Source organism: Cervus elaphus, chromosome 10, assembly GCF_910594005.1.
Source record: "Cervus elaphus chromosome 10, mCerEla1.1, whole genome shotgun sequence".
Lineage (NCBI taxonomy): Eukaryota > Metazoa > Chordata > Mammalia > Artiodactyla > Cervidae > Cervus > Cervus elaphus.
In genome coordinates, this window is record NC_057824.1 from 55,655,584 (window position 1) to 55,678,053 (window position 22,470).

The window sequence follows — 22,470 nt, forward strand, 5'->3', positions numbered from 1 at the left end:
GTGTGTGTGGGGTGTCTGGACTGTGTCTGTGTGTGGGGAGAGGTGTCTGGACCCTGTGTGTGTGTGTGTGTGTGTGTGTGGTCTCTGACCCTGTGTATGTGTGTGTGTGTGTGTGTGTGTGTGGTCTCTGACCCTGTGTATGTGTGTGTGTGTGTGTGGTCTCTGACCCTGTGTATGTGTGTGGGGGGTGTCTGGACTGTGTGTGTGTGTGTGGTCTCTGTACCCTGTGTGTGTGTGTTGGGGTGTCTGGACCCTGTGTGTGTGTGTGTGGTCTCTGACCCTGTGTATGTGTGTGGGGGTGTCTGGACTGTGTGTGTGTGTGTGTGTGTGTGTGTGTGTGTGTGGTCTCTGACCCTGTGTGTGTGTGGTCTCTGACCCTGTGTATGTGTGGGGGGGGTGTCTGGACTGTGTGTGTGTGTGTGTGGTCTCTGACCCTGTGTGTGTGTGTTGGGGGGTGTCTGGACCCTGTGTGTGTGTGGTCTCTGACCCTCTGTATGTGTGTGTGTGTGTGTGTGTGGTCTCTGACCCTGTGTATATGTGTGTGTGTGTGTGTGGTCTCTGACCCTGTGTATATATGTGTGTGTGTGTGTGGCCTCTGACCCTGTGTATGTGTGTGGGGGTTGTCTGGACTGTGTGTGTGTGTGTGGTCTCTGGACCCTGTGTGTGTGTGTTGGGGGGGTGTCTGGACCCTGTGTGTGTGTGTGTGTGTGTGTGTGTGTGTCTCTGGTCTCTGACCTGTGTATGTGCGTGGAGGGTTTCTGGACTGTGTGTGTGTGGGGGGGGAGGTGTCTGGACCCTGTGTGTGTGTGTGTGTGTGTGTGTGTGGTCTCTGACCCTGTGTGTGTGTGTTGGGGGGGTGTCTGGACCCTGTGTGTGTGAGTGTGTGTGTGTGTGGTCTCTGACCGTGTGTGTGTTTGGGAGGTGTCTGGACTCTGTGTGTGTGTGTGTGTGTGTGTGTGTGTGTGTGTGTGTGTGGTCTCTGACCCTGTGTATGTGTGTGTGGGGTGTCTGGACTGTGTGTGTGTGTGTGGGGAGGTGTCTGGACCCTGTGTGTGTGTGTGTGGTCTCTGACCCTGTGTATGTGTGTGTGTGCATGTGTGTGTGGTCTCTGACCCTGTGTGTGTGTGTGTGTGTGTGTGTGTGTATGTGGTCTCTGACCCTGTGTATGTGTGTGTGTGGTCTCTAACCCTGTGTATGTGTGTGTGTGCGTGTGTGTGTGGTCTCTGACCCTGTGTATGTGTGTGTGTGTGTGTGTGTGTGTGGTCTCTGTACCCTGTGTGTGTGTGTGTGTTGGGGTGTCTGGACCCTGTGTGTGTGTGTGTGGTCTCTGACCCTGTGTATGTGTGTGTGTGCGTGTGTGTGTGGTCTCTGACCCTGTGTATGTGTGTGGGGGTGTGTGTGTGTGTGGTCTCTACCCTGTGTGTGTGTGTTGGGGTGTCTGGACCCTGTGTGTGTGTGTGTGTGTGGTCTCTGACCCTGTGTGTGTGTGTGTGTGTGTGTGTGTGTGTGTGGTCTCTGACCCTGTGTATGTGTGTGGGGTGTCTGGACCCTGTGTGTGTGTGTGGCGGGGGGGGGGGGTCTCTGGACCCTGTGTGTGTGTGTGTGGTCTCTGACCCTGTGTATGTGTGTGGGGGGTGTCTGGACTCTGTGTGTGTGTGTGTGTGTGTGGCCTCTGACCCTGTGTATGTGTGTGTGTGTGTGGTCTCTGGACCCTGTGTATGTGTGTTGGGGGGTGTCTGGACCCTGTGTGTGTGTGGTCTCTGACCCTGTGTGTGTTGGGGGGGGGGGGTCTGGACTGTGTGTGTGTGTGTGTGTGTGTGTGTGTGTGTGTAGGGGACCTGATGGTGACCCTAGTTGCAGGAGGAGGAGCCCCACGCACGTGTCTGGCCATAGCCGGTGGCACCCATGGGCCTGGCGTCAGACCCTGCTAGTCACTCGACCTCTCAGTGCCTCGGTTTCTCCATCTCTGAGGTGGGTGTGATAACAGCACCTGTTCTGTAGACCTGTTAGGAGACAGCAGCAGCTAACACATGCAGGAACACCTGGGACAGAGTGTCAGCTTGCTGTGAAGACCAGCCTTCATCCTCATGGCAGCAGCAGGCCGCAGGCTGCCCCTGGTGGCCTGGGGTCCCCTGCAGGGCTGCTGGAGGACTGGCCCAGAGCCGTGCCGTTGCCCATGAGTGACAGCTGCTCCCGCTGGTCACTTTAAAGGACGGGCAGTGGGCAGGGCCCAGGCCCAGCCCTGTGGATCCAGTCGGCATGGCCTGCCCTGTGTACCCATGCCCCTCTTGCTGTGTCTGTCCCCCCGTCCCCAGGGGAGGGGGTCTGGGCTGTCCCCTGCGTGTCTGCAGCTGAGGGTGGGCTGGCCCATGCAGGGCAGAGGTGGGGCCTAGCCCTCGACTGCTCACCTTGATGCTGTTCCCTGAGCCCCATCTGGGAGCAAGGATGGGGGAACTCGAGTCCTCAAAACAAGACGTTTCCCCTCCCTTGGACCCCTGAGCCCAGCAGTGGGGTCAGTATGTGTCTGATGGTGGATCTGAGTGATCTCCGGGTGCTCAGTGGAGGGCAGACCCGGCAGCCTCCAGATAGGAGATTCACAGGGGGGCCACCTGTGTCTCCTGTAGTTGGACAGGGTGTGGGGCACCTGGAGCCCTCTCTTCCTGTGGGTGAGAGGGGGACACTTGGAAAAGCTAGAGCTGTTCTGGGCAAACGCTCAGCTATCTCCTGAGGCAAGTGCACACCCACCCCAGGACCAGTGACTTCAGGAGTCGGAGGCCCCTCGAGAGCAGAGTGAGCATGCACACATGGTGAGTACACCTCCCAAATGTCAGTCCCGTGGCGGAAGCAGGGTGCCCACAGCACGACCTTGACAGGCAAGCAGGCCCGTGATGGTGGGAGTGGGGGAGGTGGTTACTCTTGGGGATGGCGACTGAAAGGTGTTTAGACTTCTCAGGTGCTGGAACTTTGTACATCTTGGTCTGGGTGTGGACAGCAAAGTTCTCAGTTTATAAAGCTGTGCTCTCAGCATATCTGTGCTTTGCTCTGTAAGTGTGACACTCGAGAAACCAAAGTGCCCTGACCGAGGGGCTGCAGTCCTGGCCTGCATGAGATGCCTGCAGGCCTGGGTTGGCCCATCCCGCCTGGGCCTCAGTTTTCCCAGCTAGAGCAGGAGGTTGCACACAGCTGGGGAGGCCTGAGTCCTGCCCACAGGCACGTGCATACTGACCTTGACCACGCAGCTCCTGTGGCCCCTGCCTCGGGGCTCAGGGTTGGGAAATCGCTTGCTGACTCACTTCGCTCGGCTCACCCAGAACCAGCTGGGGCCTGGTCACACTTCTTCCATTTGGAGGGGACAGAGGGGGAAGGGCCTCCACGTGGTGGGCGGGAGTTGGGGGAGGCCGTCCCCCAGCCCTGTGGCTGCCCCGGCTGGTGCTCCTGGGGGCCCTGGGGGCGCCAGCTCAGGGCCATCTGAGTCCTTCTCAGACCCCTCCGTGCCGCACAAAGGGCCCTCTGACCACCGCTGAAACTTGTCATCACAGTGGTTCAGAAAATCTCAGTCATTTATTAATACTTGGCTCAAGAAAACAGTGACTGTTGAATGCCCTCTGTATCAGACTATGCTGAAGACAGCAGCCTTCAAACCCCCCCACACTGGGAGCCAGCCTAGGGGTGGACAGCTGGTACACCTCCTTCCACAGGAGAGTAAATGGAGGCCGCTGGCTCAGGCTGCCCGATTCCGGTGCCACGGCAACCTCCAGCGTCACGTGCTAGGTGATCACGGATTCTTTCCTTTCCTCACTTTTATTGTATTTGATGTTTTTTCATCCCTTTATTTGTTCATTCATTTTAAACAGCTTCATTGAGTTTTAATTCACAGACTACACCATGCACCCACTTAAAGGGTCACGTCGACGGTCTTGGTTTACCCATGGACAAGAGCAGCCATCACTTGGTCCATTGTGGGGCATTTTCATCACCCCAGAGAGAAGCCTGTGCCGTTTACTGACGTTCTTCCCCGCCTGCCCACGGGCAGATGTGCCTGTAAAGCTCAGTGTGGTGGTGATCTCTAACCAGGGCTCCCTCTGGCTTGGTGCGCTGACCTGTGGCCCAGGCCGCCCCCGCTGGTGGCTCCTGCCCCAGCTCCACTCTGCTGCTTGTCTGCCTGGCTCTGTTACCGAAAGGCCACTCAGAGGCAGGCATGTGGGCCTGGGCCTCCACGTGCCCAGACCTGCCTGTGCCTTAGAGTCTCCCTGGAGCCACTGAGAACATGAATATAAACTAGGAGACAAAGGGGGTGCCTCATCTTGACCATTGGAGACTCACCAGGGCCCCAGGTCACAGCACAGTTTGCCCTGAAATCTCCCGTGGTGAGCGTGATGCTCCACCCAGCCTGGGGCTCCAGGGACCACATCCCAGGGTAAAATAGTTACTGTGGCCCAATGTGAGTCCAGAAGAGGTCCTCAAATTTGCTGCACGTTGAGCTAGTGAAGGAGCAGTTATTCCTAAGCTTCTCCGTTTGTAGGTCTGTTGTCCACTGTGAAACCCAGGTCACTGCTTCTGTGGGTCCATTGCAGCCGCGGGGGCCTCACCCTAGGGGCCCCAGGCAGGTGTTCGCCCCAGCTGCTCCCCCGCCCCACGCACCCCTCCAGGCTCAGATGGGCCTCAACCCTGCTCTCATTGCAGCGGTGTTATTTTGATTAAACATTTATTTTTCAAACCTGTAGAAATCACTGTCTTTGGCCAAAACAGACATGATTTATGTTTTTTAAATCAGCTCTGCTCTACTCAAAACATATTTAAAAGATGGGCAAAGTCAGTCTGGACTGTTTAGGTGACTCCGCGGCGACTCTAGGAAGAAGCTCAGGGACCAAGAGCTGACCCAGGGCCTGGAGGGTCCTTTCTGAGAGGGTCACAGGCAGTGAGTGAGAGGGTCCAGCCGAGAAGCCGGTCCGCCGCGGCCGCTGCAGGCCTGGCCTCCCGCGAGACGCACGCAGGGCGGGGCGGCGTCGGGCCGGCCTCCTCAGACCCGTCTGCCTCCCCCTGGATCCCCGCGACCCTCCCTCACCGCCCCTCACCGCCCCTCACGTGACTCTGTCGGCTGAACCCGCCCTCATGCTTCCTGCTGACCTGGCGAGAATGGGCCAGATTTTCTGTTCCTGAGAGTTTCCTTGGATACCAGGGAATTCTAGCAAAAGTTTGGGGTCAGCACTGGAATATTTCTCTCCAGCCGCGCTGAGTTCCCGATGACACCGCCTCAGCCCATCTGCAGAGACAAAGTGCACCTCCAGCTGCTGTTCACAGCAGCACCTTCAGCTGCAAGAATTAGGATCTCTGCTCCCAACGCCCAGGCACAGCTTCTCCATCCCTTGAAGGTCAGAACTGTGCTCCTGACCCTGTGGTCATTTAGGGCCACACCTTCTTTTCTTGATGACCATGTTCTGTGGATCCCTGGGGTCTGGCGTGTATGTATGTGTGTGTGTGTGCCCACTTGGGTGTGTGGAAATGAACACACCCAGGTGTGAGCAGTCAACACACGTGACGTTACACAGATGGGTAGACGGACGCAGGCACCTCCCTCGAGGTCACAGTGAGGAAGGGCAGGAGGCAGGACTCCACTCCAGCTCTGGGTGGCACCCAAGCCCGGGTGTGTGACGACAGCTGTACTCCCTCCCCACGGGCACAGGCCACCCCGGCCCGGTGTCCGGAGGATGAATGCCTGGGCTCCCACCTCGAGGAACTGAGTGTTTTTGGAAGAGGTTTTATTGTCAAGGAAACCACTGATCCCTAATTAAAGTGGAAAGAGCAGTGATAAGTGTATGTCAAAGGCTGCTGTCTCTGCATGTCTGTGTCTCCCAGGTTCACGTGTTAAGTCCTAGCACCCAGCGTGGCACTGTTGGGGTGGGGCTCAGCGGGGCACCGTTGGGGGTGGGACTCTCAAGAAGGATCTGGGCCCCCGATGAGGCCCTTCGGCGCTCCCTCCCTGCTCCCACCAGGTGGGTGCACAGTGGGAAGCAGCTGTCATGAAACAGGCAGGCTCACCAGCACGTTGGTCCGGGCTCCCTGCCTTCAGACTGTAAGCAGTCCATGTGCGCTGTTTGCCAGCCACCAGATGTGGCGTTTGGTTGTGGTGGCCAGAGCTAAGACCCGGAGCAGGAGGAGGGCCCCCAACTCATCCTGGGGCCAGAGAGCCTTTCCGGGGAGTGGACACGGAGATGGGCCTTGAGCTGAAGGAGGGCCAGATGGATGAGGTGGCTGTAGGCAGAGGCAAAGGGGTGGGTAAGGCCTGGGGCAGCCTGTGAGTTACAGGAATGCAGAGACCTTGGTGTGACTCCATGAGGCGTATGGGGCCGGAGGAAATAGGAAGACCCCCGAAGGTGGGCAGGATGGAGATGGGCGGGGCAGGTGGGCGCAGAGTGGGGGTGAGTGGGGCTGGGTGGGCACAGAGTGGAGATGGGCGGGGCAGGTGGGCACAGAGTGGGGGTGAGTGGGGCCGGTGGGCACATAGTGGAAGTGGTTGGGTGTCCAGCAGAGACTCCTCTGATTTAATGGGGAACTGTCACTGGAGAGTCCATTAAGAGCTGACCACAGGGGCTCTTTGAGGGCAGGGGCAGGGCCAGGGAGTAGCCATGGAGAAGGTGGGCTGGGCAAGTCAAGGAAATATATGGAGAAGGAAGGCAAGTCAAGTCAAGGGAGAGCCTCTTCACATGATGAAGGTTTGTGGGGAGAAAAGGTTTGCTTCATTTTTCCTGAAGACCTGGAAGAAAGGAGAGGAGACAGCTGGTGGAAAAGAGCAGATTGCTGTGCGGAAAGTGGGAGTCTGGAAACGGAGGTCTGAAACGCTTGCAGGAGGTCCCCCTCTCCCCGCCTCCCTCTCTTCTCGTCTGTGCAGCCCAGTCCTCTGCTGGCAAACCCCAGGGCTCTGCAGCTTCCCCGCTGCACTCCCGTTGTGCCCTCTGTGAAGACAGTGGTCTGTTTTTCCAGTCCCTTGCAGTGAAACCATCGTGACCTTTGACATAGATGAAATGTATGCTTTTTCCGAGTGTGACTCAAAGCATGTGAGGTTTGTGACCAGGCAGTTCTAAAAGTGGATGGGTAATTGCTGGTTCTCCTTCCTGTGATGACTTTGTAAGATCACGTACATTCACCCCCTCACAGAAAACAACTAGAAAATCTGCACAAAATGCACAAAGGAGCTGCTTGAAGGCATCAGGGGGTGAGCAGCCGCTGCAGACAGGTTCTAGACGAAGGGCTGTTTGAAGAGTGTTCTGTGGCTTCCAGTCTGGGGTGTGTGGACAGTGCTCCTGGGAAAACTGGGTCTTCACCCAGAGAACGAGAAGATGAAATTAGGGGAGCTGTGGCCTCTGGAGAGCAAGGGGGACCCCACACAAGGACAACAGTTGATGGGAACGCTCAGACGGCCCACCACCTTTCCTGCTGGCTGGCCCACATGCACACAGCACCCTAGAGCAGTCCAGTCACACACAGACAGGGCTCTGATCTGGGGTTGGAGCTGAAGCCAGACCCCAGCTGTGCTCACTGCCTGTTAACCGGAAGGGTGCCAGTCACTGAAGACCTGTTTTATGCGCAATATTTGGTTCCTCCAAATACTCATACCAAGGTGATCTGTTGGTGCCCAGGAGTGGGATTGCTGGTTCATCTGGCAACTCTCTTTTTAGTTTTTTGAGGAACCTCCATACTGCTTTCTATGGTGGCTGCACTACATTCTCACTAACCGGGTGGGAGGCTTTCCTTTTCCTCACACGCCCTCTAGCATTTGTTATTTGTAGACTCTTTAGTGATGGCCATTCTGACCACTATCAGGTGAGTTCTGATTTGCATTGCTCTAATAATTAGCAATGTGGAGCATTTTTTCATGGGTATACTGGCCATCTGTATGTCTTCTTTGGAGAAATGTCTATTTAGACCTTCTGCCCATTTTTTGATTTCTTTAAAAGTTGTATAAACTGTTTGTATATTTTGGATATTAGACCCTTTTTGGTCACATCATTTGCAATTTTTTTTCTCCCCAAAATTAGTATAGGTGTCTCATATGCAAAAGAAAAAAGTTGGACCCTTGCTTCCCCCAAATACAAAATCAATTCAAAAGGGATCAGAGCCCTAGATGTAAGAACCAAAATTATAAATCTCCTAGAATAAAACATGAAAGTGAGTCCCTAACCCTCATGACCTTGGATTTGGCCATGATTTATTTTTGATCTGCTATCAAAAGCACAAGCAACAAAAGACAAAATAGATGAAGTGGACTTCCTCAATACGATAAACTGCTGTGCATAAAAGGAGCAAGGAAAAAAATGATCCACCATCCAAAATGGCACAATATATTTGTAAATCATGTACCTGATGAAGTCTGTAGCCCGCCCACCAAGCCCCCGCTGGTCCAGTGGGGTGCCTGGGGTCCCTCCCAGCACAGGTGATAAGGGGGCTTCAGGCCCCATGGCACCCATGGGGTGGACACGGGTCACCCTCAGCACCCTCAAGGAGTGAGTGCTGGATGGTTTTGAGCCCAGGTCCCTTCTCATCACTGCCCTCAAAGACTGGAGGCTTCAGCAGCCTCCAGAAGCATACAGAGTCTTTGGGAGTCTTTGAGAACCAAGAGAACATCCTTCATTTTCCTGAAAAGTACATCTTACTTCACCTGCAGACAAGTGAAATAAGTGATGTGCTGGTGAGCTGTGTTGGGGAGGACACATGCTGTGATTCTAAGATTAGGTCTCAGTGTTTAGTGAGTTTATGCTTTTGGACTGTGAACTTCACAATTATTTCTTAGTTTTTTTTTTTTTTTTTTTTAGTGTTAATGGGATTAGCCATTTGTTGGCTGTTGTAAATTGTAGTCCAGTGCACACTTGGCTGCATGTGCCTTTTCACAATCTGGTATTCTCCTAAAACACTCTTTGGAGTGAGTCTGCAGGATCTCCAGGTGGCTCTTTTTATCTCTTAAATGCTGTTCCACACCCTTTCTATAGTGACTCTTACCATTTACATGCCATCATCACCATAAAAGGGTTCCCTTTCTCCATGCCTTTTAAACCAATTATTGTTTGTAGATTTTTTCATGATGACCTTTCACACTGGTGCAGAGTGATACCTTGTTGTGGTTTTGATTTTCGTATCTGTCATAATTCATTACAGAGTTTTGCCAAGAGAACATACTGGTCATAGCAAACACCCTCTTCCAACAACACAAGAGACGACTCCACACATGGACATCACCAGATGGTCAATACCAAAATCAGGTTGATTATATTCTTTGCAGCCAAAGATGGAGAAGCTCTATAGAGTCAGCAACAACAAGACCAGGAGCTGACTGTGGCTCAAATCATGAACTCCTTATTGCCAAATTCAGACTTAAATTGAAAAAAGTAGAGAAAATCACTAGACCATTCAGGTATGACCTAAATCAAATCCCTTATGATTATACAGTGGAAGTGACAAATAGATTCAAGGGACTAGATCTGATAGAACTTTGGATGGAGGTTCATGACATTGTACAGGAGGCGGTGATCAAAACCATCCCCAAGAAAAAGAAATGCAAAAAGGCAAAATGATTGTCTGAGGAGGCCTTACAAATAGCTGAGAAAAGAAGTGAAAGGCAAAGGAGAAAAGGAAAGATATATTCATCTGAATGCAGAGTTCCAAAGACTAGCAAGGAGAGATAAGAAAGCCTTCCTCAGTGATCAATGCAAAGAAATAGAGGAACCAAGAACAATAGAATGGGAAAGATTAGAGATCTCTTCAAGAAAATTAGAGATACCAAGAGAACATTTCATGCAAAGATGGGCACAATAAAGGACAGAAACAGTATGAACCTAACAAAAGCAGAAGATATTAAGAAGAGGTGGCAAAAATATACAGAACTATATAAAAAAGACCTTAATGATAACCACAGTGTTATCACACTGTGTGCTATCACACTGTTATCACACAAGAGTGTGATCACTCATCTAGAGCCAGACATCCTGGAATGCAAAGTCAAGTGGGTCTTAGGAAGCATCACTACAAACAAAGCTAGTGGAACAAAGCAACTGGAGCTCAATTCCAGTTGAGCTATTTCAAATCCTAAAAGATGATGCTGTGAAAGTGCTGCACTCAATATGCTAGCAAATTTGGAAAAGTCAGCTGTGGCACAGGACTGGTAAAGGTCAGTTTTCATTCCAATCCCAAAGAAGTCAGTTCAGTTCAGTTGCTCAGTCATATCTGACTCTGTGACCCCATGGACTGCAGCACGCCAGGCTTCCCTGTCCATCACCAACTGCTGGAGCCTGTTCAAACTCATGTCCATTGAGTCAGTGGTGCCATCCAACCATCTCGTCCTCTGTCGTCCCCTTCTCTGCCCACCTTCAGTCTTTCCCAGCATCAGGGTATTTTCCAAGGAGTCAGTTCTTCACATCAGGTGGCTACAATACTGGGGCTTCAGCTTTAGCATCAGTCCTTCCAGTGAATATTCAGGACTGATTTCCCTTAGGATGAACTGGTGGATCTCCTTGCTGTCCAAAGGACTCTCAGGAGTCTTCTTCAGTGAAAGCATAAGTTCTTCACTGCTCAGGCTTCTTTATGGTCCAACTGTCACATCCATACATGACTACTGGAAAAACCATAGTTTGACTAGGCTGACCTTTGTCAACAAACTGATATCTCTGCTTTTTAATACACTGTTTAGGTTTGTCATAATATTTCTTCCAAGGAGCAAGCATCTTTTAATTTTGTGGTTGCAGTCACTATCTGCAGCGATTTTGAATCCAAGAAAATAAAGTCTGTCACTGTTTCCCCCTCTATTTGCCATGAAGTGATGGGACTGGATGCCATGATTGTTGTTTTATGAATGTTGAGTTTTAAGTCAACTTTTTCACTCTCCTCTTTCACTTTCATCAAGAGGCTTTTTAGTTCTTCTTCACTTTCTGCCATAAGGGTGGTGTCATCTGCATATCTGAGGTGACTGATATTTCTCCCAGCAATCTTGATTCCAGCTTCTGGTTCATCCAGTCCAATGTTTCTCATGATGTACTCTGCATATAAGTTAAATAAGTAGGGTGACAGTATACAGCCTTGACATAGTCCTTTCCCAATTTTGAACCAGTCTGTTGTTCCATGTCAGGTTCTAACTGTTGCTTCTTGACATGTATACAGGTTTCTTAGGAGGCAGGTAAGGTGATCTGGTATTCCCATCTCTTTAAAAATTTTCCATAGTTTTTTGTGATCCACATAGTCAAAGGCTTTAGTGTAGTCAGTGAAGAAGTAGATGTTTTTCTGGAATTCCCTTTCTTTTTCTATGATCCAATGGATGTTGGCAGTTTGATCTCTGGTTCCTCTGCCTTTTCTAAACCCAGCATGTACATCTGGAAGATATCAGTTCATGTCCTGTTGAAGCCTAACTTGAAGGATTTTGAGCATTACCTTGCTAGCATGTGAAACGAGTGCAATTGTACAGCAGTTTGAACATTCTTAGGCATTGACTTTCTTTATTATATATTGGAATAGCACGGATTTCTGATGTAGTTTTTTTTAGGTGTCCAGGAACTTGATTCAGATATATAGATGTATATCTATTCTTGCTCTGAAAAGTGTGTTCAGTAGGTTCTCTGTGCAACTCGGTATGTCCTTTCTGATGATCTCTTGGATGCATATTAGTGTGTATGTGATAATGCAAGTCTTAATTTATCCTTCTTCCTATTTTTTTTTTTTTTTTGTAATCGTAAGTTGGTTTTCAAAGTTTGTAGGTCTGTTTCTGTTTTGTATAGTAATTCTTTGGTATAAATTGATAGATTCCACCTGTAGGTGATACCTGATGATATTTCTCTCTGTCTCTGATTGACTTCACTGCACATGGTCATGTCTTGGTCTGTCTCTGCTGCTCCGTGACATTATTTCTTTAATTAATCCTGTTTTACATGTGAGGAGTATTCCAATATCTAGCTGTCTCACTTAGTCTTCATTTTTCACTCTCTGGCCTTGTTGGTTGATTCTTTATCTCAGCTCTAGTAAATAGTGCTACTCTGAATATAGGGGTGCATGAGGCATTTCAAATTATGATATTTTTCTCCATGTTTGAGCCCAAGGCTGGGATTGCTGGATCATATGGTACCTGTGTGTTGAATTTTTAAGGAACCTCCATGCTGTTTTCCACAGTGGCTGCACCCATTTACACCCCCCAAGAGTGTGGGAAGATCTCCTTTTGTCTCCGACCTCTGCAGCATTTAATCTTTGTGGCTTTTTCTGATGATGGGCGTTCTGGCCATGGTGAGGTGATTCCTCAGTGTTGTTTTGATTTGCATTGATTTGATAATTAGCCATGTGGAGTGTGTTTTCACGTGCTTTTTGATCTAATACAGTGTGAGTATAGTTTACCTGTTGAAATTGGCCTCTTGAACATCCACCCGGTTTTGAATTCTTTTTTTGGTGCTTTACCCTAAGGGCTTTACTTGAGGGCCTTTGTCCTTTCCAGCCCTGCATGCCTTGTGAATATTGAGATCATTGAGTGAGTGAGTGAGTGAGTGAGTGAAGTTGTTCAGTCGTGTCTGACTCTTTGCGACCGCATGGACTGTAGCCTACCAGGCTCCTCCCTCCATGGGATTCTCCAGGCAAGAATACTGGAATGGGTTGCCATTTCCTTCGCCAGGGGATCTTCCCGACTCAGGGATCGAACCAGAGTCTCCTGCATTGCAGGCAGACGCTTTAACCTCTGAGCCACCAGGGAAGCCCTTTGTTTTAAAGTTGTTGTTCTGAGAAATGGCCACAAGGCGGCAGCATTTCTTCCTGCCCAACTCTGGTTACTCAGGCAACCAGAGCCTGGGGGAAAGCCTTGCTCCTGGATTGTCGATTTCAGCGGCAAGGGGCAGAAGTAACAAAGAGCCAGGGCGTGTTGTGTCTCTTGGTTTCTTCCCCCTTAACCTTTATTTCCCGGACACATGCTAATTCCTGCAACTCCACTCTGCAGAGGGTGATGTCGTCTGTAGTGGGGTTAACCCCAAGGAAGGAGGCTGGAATTGGGATCCCCACTACCAGGAGTCTTGGAGACCAGGGGACTTTTCAAACTCTCCCATCCCAGAAGTTGCAGCAGCCTTTGGGTGCAGCAGGCTTGGCTTGGCTGCAGGAGGACCTCCCCCCACTCCCAGAGCTGGAGATCCCCGGGGTCCTTCGGTAGAGGGCTCATTGTCAGGCATTTCCTCCTAGACCACTCAGATCCAAGACACTCCAGCCTTGGGACCCAAGTCTGCTCAGTCTCCAGGGATGTGACACCAGCCTAGGCCACCATGTCTGAGGGGCCTAGAGCCAGCATTTCCATTTCTTTTTTTTTTTATTGTATCATTTGAATTGGGGAATATAAGTGACTTACAATGTTGTGGATTTTTCCCGGCAACAGACAGCAACTTTATTCACTTATTGGAAAAGGAAATGGCAACCCACTCCAGTATTCTTGCCTGGAGAATTCCATGGACAGAGGAGCCTGGCAGGCTGCAGTCCATGGGGTCACAAAGAGTTGGATACGACTGAGCGACTTTGACTTATTCACTTATGTATAGACATCTATATGTTCCTTTTGTGTGCTTTTCCCATATAGTTTATTGCAGAGTGTTGACTAGGGTTCCACATGCTATACAGTGGGTCCTTCTGGATTATTTCATAATTAGGAGTGTGTATATGAACCAGCTAACTTCTCACCCCCTTTCCTTCTTGGTAACCATGTTTCTTTTCTATGTGAGGCTGTTTCTCTTTGGAAAAGATGTAATTTTTATCCATTTTTAGATTTCACCTAGAAGGGATATCATATAATCCTGGTCTTTTCCTGTCTTTCTACTTCACTTAATATGATCACCTTTATTTTCTCCTTTGTGACTGAAAATGGCATTATCTCATCCGTCCTGGTGGTTGAGCAGTATTGCATTGAGTCCGCGTACCCTGTTTCTTTTCTGATCTTCTCTCCTTTCACTCTTGGGCTGCTCCGTGCCTTGGCTACTGTGCCCAGTGCGGCCGTGACTGCAGGGTGCAGGTGTCCTTAAAACTCTGGTGTCCCCAGGACCCAGGACCGGGCATAGGATGGCTGGGCCCATGAACTTACACGTTTAGTTCTTTAAAGAACCTTCACACTATTCTCCCTAGTGGATGTTCTGATTTACATTTTCAACAACACTGTGGGAGAGCTCCCCTCTCTCCACACCCACTTTAGGGTTTATTGTTGGAGATTTTTGAGATGGCCCTTCTGATCTCAGCGAGGCAGCAGGGATCAGTGGCGTGAAGTGAGATATTAATTCCCTGCCCAGGAATTGAACCTGGGAAGCCTGGATGAGAACCAGGAATCCTAACCACCAGGCCAGCAAGGGCTAGAGGCTAGAAGCTCTTTTTCCCTGGATCTTTGCCCTCAGTGAGAAATGCATCTGTCACAGAGGCAGAAATTGTGAATGCAGGTACAGAGTTTATCGTTAGACATACAGCACAACAAGAAGTGGAAGAGCACACACAGAAACGGTTTGTTCAGTCAAGACAGAAGCGAGGCAGAGCTGCACACCCGGAAAGAAGGGGTGTGGGCACCCTCCCTTGTGAGGAGGTCAGTACAGAGGCGGTCAAGACATTTATGTAGGGCAGTTCTTCCAGGTCTTTGTCTTCCTTCAGGCCAATTATCTTGTTTCTTTTTCCACACCTGACCTAACCTGGGACCCTCCCCCGGGTGTGCACACACCCCTCAGCCATGAGGGGTCTCGAAGTGAAGGCTTCTGGGAGAAGCAGCTCCTTATGGCCTGGCATTATTCCTTGACCTTTGACCCACAAAGAGCCTTTCTGCACATGTGTAGTGTCTCCCTTGTCCAAAAAGTGGGGGAAGGGAGATCCCTTAATCCTTTACTCACATGGGGTTTTGACCCCTCTTTGTCCTTGCCTTGACTATTGCCATGACTATTACCTTAACGTGTTTACAAAAGACAAACCCTGGCTGTTTACCCTGTTTCTGTTGTTACTTCCATTTTGGAGGGCAAACAGGAGGCTGATGTTAATGCCTTAACTGGAGCCCCCCGTCTCTCGTCTTAGGAAATGTTAACAGTTGTGAGTATTCAGTCTGCAGCCCACTTCTTCCTACCCCATGGAATGTAAGCAAGAGGCCAGCTGTAAATGTCTAACCAGAGCCCGTCTGTCTCCTAACTCACTCTGACCGGTGTGAGGTGATATCACTTTGGACTTGATCTGCCTTTCTCTTATAATTAGTGATGCTAAGCATCTTGCAAGGAGATCAAACACATCCATCCTAAAGGAAATCAGTCCTGAATATTCATTGGAAGGACTGGTGCTGAAGCTGAACCTCCAATACTTTGGCCAACTGATGCAAAGAGCTGACTCATTTGAAAACACCCTGATGCTGGGAAAGATTGAAGGCAGGAGGAGAAGGGGATGACGGAGGATGAGATGGTTGGATGGCATCACCGACTCAATGGACATGAGTCTGAGCAAGCTCTGGGAGTTACTGATGAACAGGGAAGCCAGGTGTGTTGCAGTCCATGGGGTCACAAAGAGTCAGACACGACTGAGTGACTGAACTGAGCTGAGCATCTTTTCATGTGTTTTATGGCCCTGTGTCTGCCTTATTCAGAGAAATGTCCACTGAGATCTTTGGTTCAATTTTTAAAATTAAATTATTTGTGTGTGTTTTTTATATTGAGCTGCACGAGCTATTTCTATGTTTTGGAGTGAAATCCCATTTGGAAGCTTGTCTTTTTCTTTCCGTTAGGATTTCCTTTGCTGTGCAAATGCTGTTAAGGTTAATTAGGTCCCATTTGTTTATTTTTGTTTTATTTTTCATTAGCGTAAGTGGTGGATGAAAAACAACTTGCTGAGATTTATGTCAAAGCATGTTCTGCCTGTGTTTGCCTCAAGAGTCATGTAGTACCTGTCCTTTTGTTCAGATCTGTTTGGAATTTATTTTTGTGTGTGGTGTTAGGGAGTATTCTAATTTCATTGTTCTTTTCATTGTTAAAGGAAGCTCCACACTGTTCTCCAGAGTGGCTGTTCTCGATTTACATTGCCAGCATCAGGGTAAGAGGGTTCCCTTTGCTCCACACATTCTCCAGCACTTATCAGTTCTAGAGTTTTTACCAATGGCCATTCTGAGCAGTGTGTGGTGATACCTTGGTGTAGTTTAGATTGTAGTTCTCTATATTTATTGATACAATTTTTCGTGTCATTTTTTGAATGGATTTGAGTAAACCATGCTTCTTGACCATCTCCCTGTTTTGAATCCTTTTTTGATGACCATGCCTAGGACATTTCTTGAAGGCAAGAGTTTTTTTTACTGATAGCCCCACAGGCCTTGTGAATGTTAAAGAGTCCATGGAATTCTCCAGGCCAGAATATTGGAGTGGGTAGCCTTTCCCTTCTCCAGGGGATCTTCCCAACCCAGGGATGGAACCCAGGTCTCCTGCATTGCATGTGGATCCTTTACCAGCTGAGCCACCAGGGGAAGCCCTAAATGCCCATCAGCACAGCTTTTAAGTTGTTGTTATAGACAGTGGCTACAAGCCTACAGCTTTCTTCATGCCCTACTTTTTTTTGTTGTATTTTTCATTTTTATTATATATTGTGGTAGCATGGATTTCCAGTGTTGTCTTTGTTTTAGATATCTGGGAACTACTTCAGATATACATAGATGTGTAGCTATTCTTGCTCTGGGTTCTTTTTCCCATATAGGTTATTACAGGGAGTTGAATAGGATTCCCTGTGCAACTAAGTATATCTTTTCTGATTATCTATTGGATATAAGTTAGTGTATATGTGTTAATGCAAGAGTCTTAATTTATCACTCTTCATAACTTTTTTTGATAAGCATAAAAATCTTTGGTTTTTGAAGTTTGTGAGTCTGTTTCTATTTTGTATAGTTCATTTGTATAGATTGATAGATTCCACCTTTAAGTGATATCTTATGATATATATTTTTCTCTCTGATTTACTTCACTGCGTATGACAATGTCTTGGTTCATCTGTTCTTCTGCCAATGGCATTATTTTATTTTGGTTTATGACTGGGTAGTCCAGGGTCTTGGATCTCACTCAATTTTCCTTTGTCAGTCTCTGTACATGCTGGTTGATTGTCTGTCTTGGCTCTAGTAAATAGTGCTGCTCTGAAAATAGGGATGCATAAGTCATTTCAAATTTTTATTTTCTTCAGTTTTGACCTAGGAGTGGGGATTGTGGAGTCATATGGTACCTGTGTGTTGAATTTTTAAGGAACCTCCGTGCTGTTTTCCACAGTGGCTGCACCCATTTACACCCCCACCAAGAGTGTAGGAAGATTCCCTTTTGTCTCCGACCTCTGCAGCATTTATTCCTTGTGGATCTTTCTGATGATGGTCATTCTGACCATGGCGAGATGATTCCTCAGTGTTGTTTTGATTTGCATTGATTTGATAATTAGTCATGTGGAGTATGTTTCCATGTGCTTTGTGATCTTATACAGTGCGAGTACAGTTTACCTGTTGAAACTGACTTCTTGAACATCGGTCCTGTTTTGAATTCTGTTTTTAATGGTTCACCCCTTGAGATTACTTGTGGTCAGGTGTTTGTTTTTTTTTCTCCCAGCTGCAGGCCTTGTGAATATTCAGAGGCCATCAGCACCGGTTTTAAAGTTGTTGTTATGGGATGTGGCCACAAGGCGGCAGCATTTCTTCCTGCCCAACTCCGGTTACTTAGGCAACCAGAGCCTGTGAGGAAGCCGTTCTCCTGGATTGTCGCTTAGAGCAGAACGTTCCAGAAGAAATACCTAAGGCTTCTTGTGTTTCATGACATCTTCCTCCTTACCTTTTATCCCCTGGACATAGCCCAATTCCTGCAACAACACTCTGTGGAAGGTGGTGTCATCCGTGGGTGGGGCGACCCGTAAGGAAGGAGGCTGGAGGTGGGACTTCACCCCCAGGGACTTGGCGCCCAGGGGACTTGCTCAGACCCGGGACACTGCAGCCTTGGGACCCAAACCTACTCAGGCTCCAGGGGTGTTACCTCAGCACTGGTAACCACACCCGAGGGAAATAGAGTCAGCATTTCTTTTCCACTTTTTTAAGATACAATTTTTAAATTTTATTTTTTATTGAAGGACAATTGCAATACTGAGCATGGATCAGTCAAAGGTGTACGTTGCCCCTTCCCTCACGGGCCGCCCTCCCCCCTCCCTCCGCCCCCATCCCTCCAGGTGGTCACAGAGCCCTGGTTTGAGCTCCCTGAGTCACACAGCGAATTCCCGCTGTCTGCCCCTTTTACACATGTTAGTGCATGTTTCCATGCCACTGTCTCCCTCAGTCCCACCCTCCCCTTCCTACCCCCGTGTCCACAAGTCAGTTCTCTATGCCTTCCTCTCCGTTGCTGCCCTGCAAATAGGCTCACCAGTGCCATCTTTCTGGATTCCATATATATGCATTAATACACAATATTTATTTTTCTCTTTCTGACGTACTTCACTCTGCATAACAGGCTCTGTTTCCATCCACATCATTAGCACTGACTCAAAGGTGTTCCTTTTTATGGTTGAGTAGTATTCCATTGTATATGTGTACCACAACTCCTTTATTCATTCATCTGTCAATGGACATCTAGGTTGCTTCCACGTCCTAGCTATTGCAAATAGTGCTTCAGTGAACATTGGGATACATGTGTCTTTTTCAGTTGTGGTTTTTTCAGGGTATATGCCCAGTAGTGGGATTGCTGGGTCATGTGGTAGTTTTATTCCTAGTTTTTAAAGGAATCTCCATAGTGTTTTCTATAGTGGCTGTCTCAATTTACATTTCCACCAACAGTGCAAGAGTGTTCCCTTTTCTCCACACCCTCTCCAGCATTTATTGTTTGTAGAATTTTTTTGTTGATGGCCATTCTGACTTGTGAGAGGTGATATCTCATTGTAGTTTTGATTTCATTTCTCTAATAATGAGTGGTGTTGAGCATTTTTTCATATGTTTCTTAGCCATCTGTATGTCTTCTTTGGAGAAATGTCTCTTTAGGTCTTCTACCCACTTTTTGATTGGGTTATTTTTCTGATGTTGAGTTGCATAAGCTGTTTGTATACTTTGGGAAGTAGTCCTTTGTCAGTTGTTTCATTTGCTATTATTTTCTCCCATTCTGAGGGTTGTCTTTTCTCCTTGTTTATAGTTTCCTTTGCTGTGCAAAAGTTTGTAAGTTTAATTAGGTCCAACTTGTTTATTTATTTATTTTTTTTTAAATTTTCATTATTCTAGGAGGTGGGTCATAGAGGCTCTTGCTGTGATTTATGTCAGAGTGTTCTGCCTATGTTTTCCTCTAAGAGTTTTATAGTTTCTGGTCTTATAATTAGATCTTTAATCCATTCTGAGTTTATCTTTGTGTGTGGTGTTAAGAAGTGTTCTAATTTCATTCTTTTACATGTAGCTGTCCAGTTTTCCCATCATCACTTATTGAAGAGACTATCTTTGCCCCATTGTTTATTCTTGCCTCCTTTGTCAAGGATAAGGTGCCCATAGGTGCATGGGCTAATCTCTAGGCTTTTGAGCTTGTTCCATTGGTCTATATTTCTGTTTTTGTGCCAGTCTGAAGGGTTGATTCCTCCAGCTCCATTTTTCTTTCTCAAGATTGCTTGGCTATTTGGCATCTATTGTGTTTTCATATGAATTGTGAAAATGTTTTTTTTCTAGTTCTGTGAAAAATGCCATTGGTAATTTGATAGGGATTGCATTGAATCTGTAGATTGCATTTGATAGTATACTAATTTTCACACTATTGATTCTTCCAACCCAGGAACATGGAATATCTCTCCATCTGTTTATGTTGTCTTTGATTTCTAGTATCATTGTCTTATAGTTTCTGTACACAGCATTGTTAAAAAATATAATCTGGATTGTAGTATATATGTAATTTGAGGGCATCCCTGGTGGCTCATTAGTAAGGAGTCCATCTGCAAAGCCAGGAGATGTGGGTTTGAACCCAGCGTAGGAAGACTCCGTGGAGAAGGAAATGACCACCCGCTCCAGTATTCTTTCCTGGGAAATCCCATGGACAGAAGAACCTGCTGGGCTACATTCCATTGCAAGAGTCAGAAATAGCTTCGTGAGTAAACCACCACCACCACATGTAGGTGATTTACAATGTTGTGAGCTCCCCCCCACCCCCATATATTAGCAACTATGGGGCTTCCCAGGTGGTGCTAATGGTAAAGAACCCACCTGCCAGTGTAGGAAACATAAGAGATGCAGGTTCGATCCCTGGGTTGGGAAGATCCCCTGGAGGAGGGAATGGAAACCCACTCCAGTAAACTTGTCTGGAGAATCCTGTGGACAGAGAAGCCTGGCAGGTTACAGTCCACAGGGTTGAAAAGAGTCGAACACAACTGAAGTGACTTAGCATGCACACACGGTGTCTCCATAGTGGCTCTGCCCAATGGATGTCCCAGCATCAGTGCAGGAGGGTCCTCATTTCTGCCCACCCTCTCCATCCTTGGTTCTTTGTAGAGTGTTTGACAACGGCCATTCTGACCGGTGTGAGGTGATACCTCATTGTAGTATTGATTTGGATTTCTCTAATATTTAGCAATGTTGACATCGTTTCCTGTGATTTTTTTAAAAGAGTATGAGTGAAACATCTTGCAACTGACTCTTGAACCCCTGTGTTTTGATAAACTCTCCTAGAGCATTCCTTGAAGGCGGGTGTTCTTCACTCACAACTCTACGGGCCGTCTGAATATTGTGTCCATCAGCATAGCTTTGTTGTTACGGAAAATGGCCACAAGGCAGCAGCATTTTTCATGCCATTTCTTTTTTCTTTTTCTTTCTGTGCAATTTCATTTTTATTTTATACTGGAATAGAGTTGATTTTCAATGTTGTGTTTGTATAAGGTGTGCAGGAACTTAATTCAGTCATGCATAAACACATATCTATTCTTTTTCAGGTTCTTCTTCCCATATAACGAAGATCCTAAAAAGTACAGAGAAGCAAGAGTCAGAGGAGAACAAAAATGCAGCAAGAGGTGGTGCAAACAAATGCAAAATCCAAGATATGTAATCCTGTAGAAGCAGGGCTCTACAAGTTTGAAGCCCGGAAACTGGATTCCGGAATTCTTTACATTGGGCACATTTTCCCTAAGAAACTGCCTGAGAAGCCACCCACCAGGTCTATTTGCTTTGATTTTGAAATGGAGAAAAGAATCAAACAGCAAGAAGAGAGGGTGTTGGAGGATAAACACTTTGAATTTATGTGAATTAAATTAAATACCCTTCTTGTATCTAGTTAGGTGTTCCTGAAAAGAAAGAAACTCCACTCACTGACCCCCAGGACTCCTGCCTTTGTTGGGAAGAAAAGGACCCAACACTCACCCAAGAAGATGAGGACAAGGAACAGTCAGTAGTGATAAGAGCCCAACAATGGCCCCATGCCGGAGCACCTTTGAAGCCCAAAATCCCAGTGAGGAGAACCGTGGAAATGCGCCCTTTCTCTTTTGATTCAAAAAAGTCCCTTACAGAAGGAGAAGAAAATAAAACAACTGCAGAAAGGGGAGGTGCCCAACGTCTAGGCTCGCTCTTCACCTCATTTTACACCATTAACCTGCAGGAGAACATGAAGAGCAGGGCTCAGGCTGAGCCTTCTGCGTGTTGCCTGGCAGAAGAGGCGCCTGAAGGCGCAGACTTGGATCCTCTTCGCTCCCCGGCCACAAGGGCTCCTCCTGGGTTGATGGGCAGAGCAGCTCTGGTTCCCGCCGGCGTCCGCAGCTGGGTCTGGCGGCGGAGTCGACTAGAGAACCTGGGTGGTACCCACCAGTGAAGGGCCCTCACTCAAGGTAGTTTGTGCGGCTTCCCTCCTCCTCCTCTGTTTTATAAGTGTCAGACTATATCGTTGATTTACTTTGTAATTTATTCACTTTAAGTGTATTTTTTACTGCTTTTATCCTTCATTTTTTATATTTAAATCTAGAAATAAAGATACATGATTTAGTTTACAGTTTATGTCTGATTCTTTTCTCTTCTCTGGCAAGATGAATTTGGAGTTAAGGAGCCCTTTGCTGTGAGGGGCGGGGAGCCTCGATAACTGCCTGAGGAGGCAGACTTGACTGATGCGTCCCTCACCTAGGCTGTCTGCCGGCTTCAGGCTGAGCTGCTGTTCAGGCACCTTCTGCCCTTGTTGGTGCTGACGGTGAGGGAACGCTGAGCAGGACATGTTGCAAGTCTTCCTGTGACCTGGGCTGGAATCAATATGTTTGTCTTACTAAAAATTAAAGAACAAGACAGTTCCATACTCCTCTCCATAGTGATTCTCCGCGTTTACATCTCATCAGCACCGTGAGTGTTCTCTTTCCTTCGCGTCTTTCCTGCTACTTTCCTTTGTAGACTGAGGGTGGCCTTTCAAACGGCTGCAGTGTTCCCTGGCTGTGGTTTCATTTGCACGTGTCTACAATTCCTGGTGTGCAGCACGTTTTCATGGACTTTGATTTTAACTAGTGTGTGTGGAATTGACTGGGGAAATTTTC

General features: G+C 47.9%; 1 long non-coding RNA gene across 1 annotated transcript; it reads left to right on the forward strand.

Annotated features, from left to right (window-relative positions):
• The first annotated feature begins 1,711 nt into the window (after window positions 1-1,711).
• On the forward strand, window positions 1,712-21,882 carry LOC122701992. The gene is made up of 3 exons (XR_006343167.1): window positions 1,712-5,372; window positions 15,979-16,035; window positions 20,899-21,882. It is a non-coding gene; the product is annotated as an uncharacterized LOC122701992 (long non-coding RNA).
• Window positions 21,883-22,470: the final 588 nt, after the last annotated feature.